This window comes from Apium graveolens, chromosome 1, assembly GCF_009905375.1.
Source record: "Apium graveolens cultivar Ventura chromosome 1, ASM990537v1, whole genome shotgun sequence".
NCBI classification, from domain to species: domain Eukaryota; kingdom Viridiplantae; phylum Streptophyta; class Magnoliopsida; order Apiales; family Apiaceae; genus Apium; species Apium graveolens.
In genome coordinates, this window is record NC_133647.1 from 108,749,121 (window position 1) to 108,758,080 (window position 8,960).

The window sequence follows — 8,960 nt, forward strand, 5'->3', positions numbered from 1 at the left end:
AAGAAGTAATGGATCAAGATATAAATCGTTTGGTAGGTGAAGAATTGTGTACGCAAAAGGACGATCAAGGTATTCTTAGGTTTTCTTCTAGAATCTGGATTCCACCAATGACAGAGTTGAAGAATGAAATTTTACAGGAAGCTCATAACTCGAGGTATTCAATCCATCCAGGGAGTACTAAAATGTACAGGGATTTAAAGGAAAATTATTAGTGGCCAGATATGAAAAGGGAAATTGCGGAATGGGTTAGCAGATGTTATACATGTCAAAGAGTTAAAGCAGAGCATCAGAGACCAAGTGGATTGCTACAGCCATTGGAGATTCCGGAGTGGAAGTGGGAACATATTGCCATGGATTTCATAATTGGATTACCAAGGACAAGGGCTAATCATGATGCCATTTGGGTTATAGTGGATAGACTAACCAAGTCAGCTCATTTTCTGCCTATTAATGAAAGATTTTCACTTGACAAGTTGGTCCATATGTACCTGAAGGAAATTGTAGTTCGTCATGGATTTCCTGTGTCTATCGTATCTGATCGAGATCCAAGATTTAATTCAAGATTTTGGAAAAGTTTTCAAGAATGTTTGGGAACAAGACTGAATATGATTATGGCTTACCATCCACAGACAGACGGCCAGAGTGAAAGAATGATCCAGACAATTGAAGATATGTTACGTGTTTGTGCTATTGACTTCAAAGGGAGTTGGGACGAGCATTTACCTCTGGTAGAATTTTCTTACAACAACAGTTATCACGCCAGTATTGGGATGCCACCCTATGAAGCCCTTTATGGATGCAAATGCAGATCTCCAGTGTATTGGGACGAAGTAGGAGAACGCAAAATACTTGGACCTAAATTAGTACAGCAGAAAAAGGAAGTTGTTGAAGTTATCCAGAAGAGATTGATAGCAGCACAAGACCATCAAAGGAAATATGCATATCAGTCAAGGAAATACATGGAATTCGAAAAAGGGAATTTGGTATTACTGAAAGTATCACCGTGGAAGGGACTAACGAGGTTTGGAAAGAAAGGAAATTTGAGCCCAAGATATGTCGGACCTTTTGAGATTCTAAGGCGCGTTGACAAAGTAGCTTTCGAGTTGGCGTTACCTCCGCACATGGAGCACATTCACAATGTTTTTCACGTATCAATGATTAAGAAGTATAATCCAGACTCCAGGCATGTAATAGAATACGAACCAATAGAGCTTCAGGCAGATTTGTCATATGTAGAGAGTCCAATAGAGATTCTAGAGGAAAGAGAGAAAGTATTAAGAAATAAAGTGGTAAAGTTAGTAAGAGTATTGTGGAGAAACCCAAAGGTTGAAGAGTCAACCTGGGAGTTAAAAAGTGATATGAAAGAAAAGTACCCTCATTTATTTTCTTAGGAGATTCTGAGGACAGAATCCTTTTAAGGGGGGAAGGATGTAATATCCGGGATATATCGTGTAATTACTTTTGCTAATAAATAATTATTATATGTGTTCAGTATCTATTCTGTGAATTATATGTTAAGTGTTAAATGTGTTTGGATGTTTAAAAATAATGTTAATTCAGTATTTTAATTTTTATATGTCCAAAATAAAATATAGATAATTGTCATATCTTCCTAATTATTTTTATGATGATTTATGATTTTATAGGAATTATATGGATTTTATAAAATCTTTTTCCGAGTATTTAAAAACTATTTTATACAAACGAGAACTATCTGACGTCATCCGTTGTTACGTTTTTATAACCCGAAACTCTTCCGAGAACTCCTTCCTAACCTAATTGTAATATTCTAAGCATTTTCCATGTTTTGACTTTTTCGATCCGGCGTACGGTTTGTCCTGCGCGGGTCCCTGCGCAACATTTTCGATACATTATTCGTTTCGGGAAATCAATAAAACTCGTATTTTTAATAAACGAGATCTTTTTATTAAACTATCACAATTATCACCTCGTAATACGTGTAACCAGGCGCTGAGACCAAGACCGCAGTACAAATTGTACTAATTTGGATAATTATCCCAAAAACCGGTACCATTTGGATCAGTTTTTATAAATAAACGTACCATTTTATATCCGGAATGATCCAACGGGATACTAATTTTCTGTAATTATAAATAGCCTTTACCAGTATATTATTCCGTATCAAAAATCATTTGCAGTAAGTAATTATATAAATTTCCAGAGAAAATTCATATATTCATAAACCTTTCTGAAAATCAAACCAACAATCGGAGGTGTTACCGGAGTCCGTTTGGAAAGCTCGAGTACTCAAAACGAAGGTCTTGAGGTGTACTATCAGATTCTGTAAACCATATACCTGCATAAATCAAGGTTTATTTTCTGGAAATTTGTTTATTTTCGAATTACTTTATTAAAAATATGAATTTTTGTACGGATGATTGTTTGAATGATTTGATGATTGCATATTGTAGAGCTTGTTTTCCTGATGATTTTCATATGTCATATATCTGATTTGGAGTTCAATAACATGTTTAAAATTGAGTTTAATCTTCGAATTTTAAAATGAGGGTTTATAACCCGTATGAATGTTTTCAATTGAAATTTGGGGATTTTTGATTTAAGGGTTATTAGCTCGTTAACAGAGGATGTCTGAATCGAAGGGAGTTGTGTTTTGAAGTTTTCGATGTTTCGCCGGAATCGGCGATGTTATTGGCCATTTTCCGGCCAGGACAGGGATGATTGATGTGTTTTGATTTCATAAATAGGTTCCTGGTATTGTGTAGAGTATATCTGAAGCAGATGGTAAGGTGAGGGTTCCAGAATCGTGTTCTCCGGCCACCCCTGTATTTTTCGGCAACTGGAACTGTAAAAATTACAGTTTTGTACCTCAATTATTGAGGACGATGAAGTTCAGTCCCTGAACTTTCCAGAGTTTTCAAATTTAGGATTCATGTTTTAAAAATATTCAAAAATCATATTTTCTATTTATTTTAATTATGAAAATTCGTTTTTAATTTTTGAAAATTCTAAAAATTATTATTTTAATTCCAAAAATTATTTTTAAATCAAAAATAAATCTGAATTAATTAGTTAATTAATTTCAGTTAATATTTAATTGATTAATTGGTCAATTAATTCAAAAATTAATTGATTAATTGATTTAATTAATTATTAATTAATTTTAAATAATTATTTAATTAGATTTAATTATTTAAAAATGATTTAAAAATTCCGAAAAATAGTTTCGAGCTTTAAAATATTATTTTAAATTGTTATCAAGGCTCGATAATTATTATAAAATTGTTTCAAAGCCAGAATTTGCCAACCAAACCCTGTTTCTCAAAAATTGATCCAACGAGCCGTTTTAATTTCGAAAAATGTTTTAAAACTTATTTTAAATACCCGAAAGCCTGTTTATGACCCGAGACTTCTTTATAAATGATATATCATTGATTATTTGACGTGTTATGTGCTATATGTGACTTGTTGGTTAACTGTCGGTCTATATATTCGATGTTTACTTGTTTATAGTATAACTTTCAATCCGTTAATCGGATTTGGGTGAAACGAAGGGTAGATATAAGTATATGTCGAATAGAATCGTATGAGTTGAATATTGATAGATGCTTATGATATGTGAGCAGAAGAGGACAGGCGTAGGAAGTTAGAGAAAGTTAGAGAAGTATAGCAAGCTAATACCAGGCAAGTGTTCTGAACTTTCTCAAGATATATTATAGTGGATTGATAGTCCTGTTCTATATTGCAAGTGTTTTGAAGCACTGAACCCAAAACCCTGATTCCAGTTATTGATCTTGAGTCGTAAACTTTATTCGTTCTAAATCATTGATTGTTGTATACCCAAATACGAACCACAAATATACGATACTACTCCACCAATACATACAAACTAAATACCAAACACTGAACCGAATTACTTATATACTCAAACCATTGTAACTTATGATTTAAAAGACTAATTCCTAGTAACCCTGAAACATTGATTCCTTTATTATCCAATTCTTTCATTACCTAACATCCAAGCTTTGAAAATACCATATTGATCCTTATGCAGATTGAAACCATTTCATTATTGAACATCCAATATTATTAATAATTCAGTTTATTGCTTATTACTGTTTATTCTGTTATTAGGTTAGAATTGGATTGTTTTTATAAAATTGTGGACCAGATTCGTGGTCAGACCATATAATGGTCAAGTTAGGCCAATGTGTGCCTTGGATCCAGTAGTTAGAGCAGTGTTGTGTGCTTTGCTCGGGGTTAGTACATGACTGATCAACAGCCTAACCTTGGTTTTTAAAATGAAAATATAATATCCAATTCTAAATCATAATTTATTGTGCACTCGATATCATAACAATTTTTATTGATGATCATTATTCTCAGTTTTGTCATTGTGACTTGCTGAGCTAGTTAGCTCATTTATGCGATGTTGTTTATGTTCTTTTCCTGTTAAGAAGGAACCAGTTGGTAACGAAGATCCCCAGTCCAGCGCGAGAGCTAGGGGTTCAGGTTGATCGAGTTAAGCTAGTAGGCTTCTTTTGGGATAATTTGAGTTTGTAAAAGTTTGTAATAATGTTTAATACTCAGTTCTGAGTTTGAATAGTTGGGATTTGAATGTTTGTAATATAAGTAGGTGTGTTTGGCTTGTGTGCATACTTTAACCTTTTGCGGTCCATGGTATTTGGTAAGTAGGGTCACTGCATATTATTATTATCTTTATTATTGTTATAAGCAGGTTATAAATAAGGTGTGTGTATGGACCCTAAACTTCTGACCCGGGTTTGGAGGGCGCCATACAGGCTTTGGGCACTATTTTCCAAGCTATTGGTGTTGAGGTTGATTGGCCACCTGATCCTCCACCAGAGGAGGGTGATCTTTCCGACGACAAGGTATGCCTGAAATCCTTATTATTACCTTCAATGAGGATATTGAAATTTTAAGTTTGGGGGTGATAATGTAAGGATTAGTAGTGTGTGTGTCCATATAGATTCATATAGATTCATATTGCATGTTTAGTTGTATTTCATTCATATTTTTACATGATTGTTCTTTTAGGACATATTTGTTTTTTATGTGATTTCATATAGTTGCATTTGCATGCATATTTATCATGATCTCTTAAGATGAACTATGATATTTGATAAGTTGATGTTGATTTGAGTCTGGTGATGACGATCAGAGGGATGTTTAAGTCCTAATGAATTGATTTGCATGCCAGAAACAAATATTTTCATAAAGTCTTATAGGGTTGCTTTTGATCTAGATCATGATCATACTTGTTTGTTGTTGAGATTTAATCACTTGGTTATATTGAGAATTTGGGATGTTCTTGTAATGACGTAAAAACACTGATTTTTTTAATCTGGAGAAAAACTTGGATTTCATTGCTAGTTGTTGTAAGGCTAGGCGTCAAATGGCTAGTAGTTGGCTCATATTTTTATGAGTAGTCTCGGGTTGAATGAGATGGAGCGAAATACACTCATTAAGAAATTATTGAAAGAAAAAAGAAAAAAGAAAAAAATGAAAAAAAGTATGTGTGTTATGCATAATTGATCAAGAGTGATCTCTTTAATACTCGATTTATTAAGTTCTAGGGGACTTTGTGCCTAGTGACCTAAGGCTTTTATAGTCTGGGATCCGCTAACCTAACGCTCGCTATATGGGTATTATTACATAAGTATTTTGGGACCTCATTCATTACACGGTCAATAAGCATCTTTGTTATGTGTCCAATAATAGTGTGAATCTTTGTATAACTCTAGTAGAAAGGAGGTGTTGTGAGTCATAATGCGTTTATTGTCTATTCTGTTTATAAACTTTTGATTGTTTTGATGATAGATAACTTACGTTTATTGATCTAGTATCGAGAGATATCTGTTAAGCATTCCACACACGCACATTTCTGGTTTGTGAGTTGGTTTATGGGATTTATTCGAACTCTGTTTTAAGTCATTGCATTCTTAGAGGCATTGGTTTAGTCATTTGGTTATGGTTATTCGGAGGGGATCGATTACATTATTATTTAGTTGCATTCACGTAGTTGCATTCATGCATTAGGTTTGTTTTGTAGTTTTGAGTCTGTTTATGCTTGAGGATAAACATCGATTCAAGTTTGGGGGTGTGATAAGTGGATTTTATATCCATTTGGAACACTTTATTACAAGCTTAAATTGGTGTTTTGGACTCAAGTTGTTGGTATTTTGATGTGTTTTTGTGTTATTACATTTCAGATATCAGTTAAATGAAGAAAGGAGATTTTAAAAGAAATATGATGAAAAGTGATCAGATTTGGAAGCCAAGGCCAATGTTAAGTTGTAGAGAATCTTGTTAGCTTCGCGTGGACAGTTGAATCGCCTAATTCTGACGAGTAGAACTCAATTATGGGCAAAATAAGATTCATCAGAATTTTCCAGAAAGGCTACACGTGGCCGCGTCAGAAGTGCACGCGACCGCCTGTTGACACACGACCGCCTCCGACCCGCACGCGATCGCGTGTTGATGCGCGGCTGACTTCGCTGTTTTCGCTGAAAAGGCCTTTTTTGAGTGGAATTTGACTATTTTAAGGGTCCATGTCTAATATGGGCTTATATATACTTAAAAAAAGGGTTTTCATCATCCGGGAAGATTGGGAGATCAAGGAGAAGACCTAGAAGCACAAAATAACTCTAAAAAAAGAAGAGTTTTCATCATCCGGGAAGATTTTTTGAAAATAGTTGTAACTTTCGATGCTCGTTTTCATTCTTGCTGAACCTAGACCTTTTTTTATTCGTACTTTTAATATTATTCAGTTTATTAAGAACTTGTTTATACCATGCTTTAATTGGAACCCATGATGACGATGAGTTCAATTATGGGCTAATCGTTATCAGTAGATTCCAGCGGATTTACTTATGGATTTCAATAATTAATTTGTTTCGATATCTTGGTTTGTAATGATTGATTGATATCCTAGTATTGGTTGTGCTTATTCGTCTTATGTGCGTAGCTAACATATAAGATAGCGTGTTAATCTCTATTGAAGCGACAACGAATATAGAGGTTTAGAACTTGTCATGCTAGCATAGGTTCAGGTATTTGTCATGCATGATTCGTAGGTAATTTTAACCATCTTACTTGCCCTATGTAATCACGATAGATAACTTGCGCATTAAATCGTTATGTTTTCAATTCTTATAGACATATAAGGACTAAGCATAATTGGTGTCTATTCAACTTCTATCTCTTTTGTGGATGCTTGGTAGTAAGGTATTCGTACAACGAAAGTTGTCGTTTACTAGTTTCGTGTTATCTGATTAGTGTCATCACCATTACATGATAAGGTTAAGAACAATAAGGCTATTGAATGAAGTATTTGACGAAGTTAGAATCCCATGTTTTTCATATATAGTAATTCAACCTCAATTCTCTTAGTTAATGTTATTTAGTATAATCTCTTAGTTTAATAAAAACCCAATTTGTTATTTGTCTTAGCATTGTGCGATAACCATACATTGTTGCATAGGTGCATATATTGAACTTAACCTAAACTAGTCTCTGTGGGAACGAATCTGATTTATATCTTATACTACTTGCGAACGCGTATACTTGCGTGAATTTTAGCACGTGTTTCTGCCCTAACAGAAGGTAGTATGTCCACCGAGAAAAGGTTGGTCTTTGAAGTTTGACGAAGTTGTTTGGGCATATAGAACAACATACAAGACTCCGTTGGGAATGTCGTCGTTTCAGTTGGTTTATGATAAGGGGTGTCATTTGCCGGTGGAGCTAGAGCATAAAGCGTATTGGGCTTTGAAGATGTTTAATCTTGATTTGGATGCAGCTGGAAAGAAGAGGATGCTTTAATTGAATATACTCGACAAGTTTTGACTTCAAGCATATGAAAACAACAAAATGGATAAGGAGAAAGTCAAGAGGTGGCACAATAGGGGTCTAGTTCTCAAAGCATTTGTGCGGGGCAACAAGTTCTCTTGTTCAACTCTCGTCTCCGTCTTTTTCCTGGAAAGTTGAAGTCAAGGTGGTTAGGGCCATTTGTTGTCAAAACTATGTTTCCACATGGAGCGGTGGAGATTTTTTAGAATGATCCGGCCAAGCATTCAAGGTAAATGGTCAGAGGTTGAAGCATTACTATGGTGACACGGCAAACCGCGAGGTGGTTAGTGCCGTTTTATTGTCCGTTTGATCTCAGATTTCTACATCAAGCTAATGATGTGAAACAAGCGCTTCTTGGGAGGTAACCCAAGTTTGTTGTACATTAGTAGGTAGAAGAAACAAGAAGAAAGAAGAAAAACATAAAAAAAATCAGAAAAACAGAAAATTTGAGGGCCAACTTCAGAAGCTGAGCGCGCCCGCGCTGATCTAGTGCGTGGCTGCGCTGGAATTCTAGAAACCAAGCACGCCCGCGCGGATCTAGTGCGCGCCTGTGTCGAATTGGCAGAAGATGAGTGCGCCCGCGCTAGTCTAGCACGCGGCCGCGCTGGGGTCCCGATTCAGGAAAAAAAACAGCAGTTTGTGAAGAGAAAATCGTGGACTTCTTTTAAAAATCAATTTCTACCCGAATTTTACTCTTCCACATCCCAAATTTCCCTCTCCAAATCAAACCCATTATTCCCACTATTCCCAAAATAAAATCCCACTTCTATTCGATATATAATTCTCTTCTCACCTCCTATATACACATACACTTATACACAAACTTCTCCACCACTTCTCAAATTCTCAAACACAATTCTCTCTCAAACAGTTATCTTTTATTCTCTCTTATTCAATCCCAATGGCACCCAAGAGACAAAGGACTCAAGTAAGCAGCAGCATCACTGATTCTTTGAGTGGAGGTTGTGTGAGGCCGAGGTTTTTGACTCCCGAGGCTGAAGCAGAGTATACGAGACTTCACTCGAAGCATATATCAAAGGATCGAGGTTTTCTGCCATTAGGGAAAGATGGTAAGTTATTGGAGATGATCTTGGATATGGGCTGGATTGCTT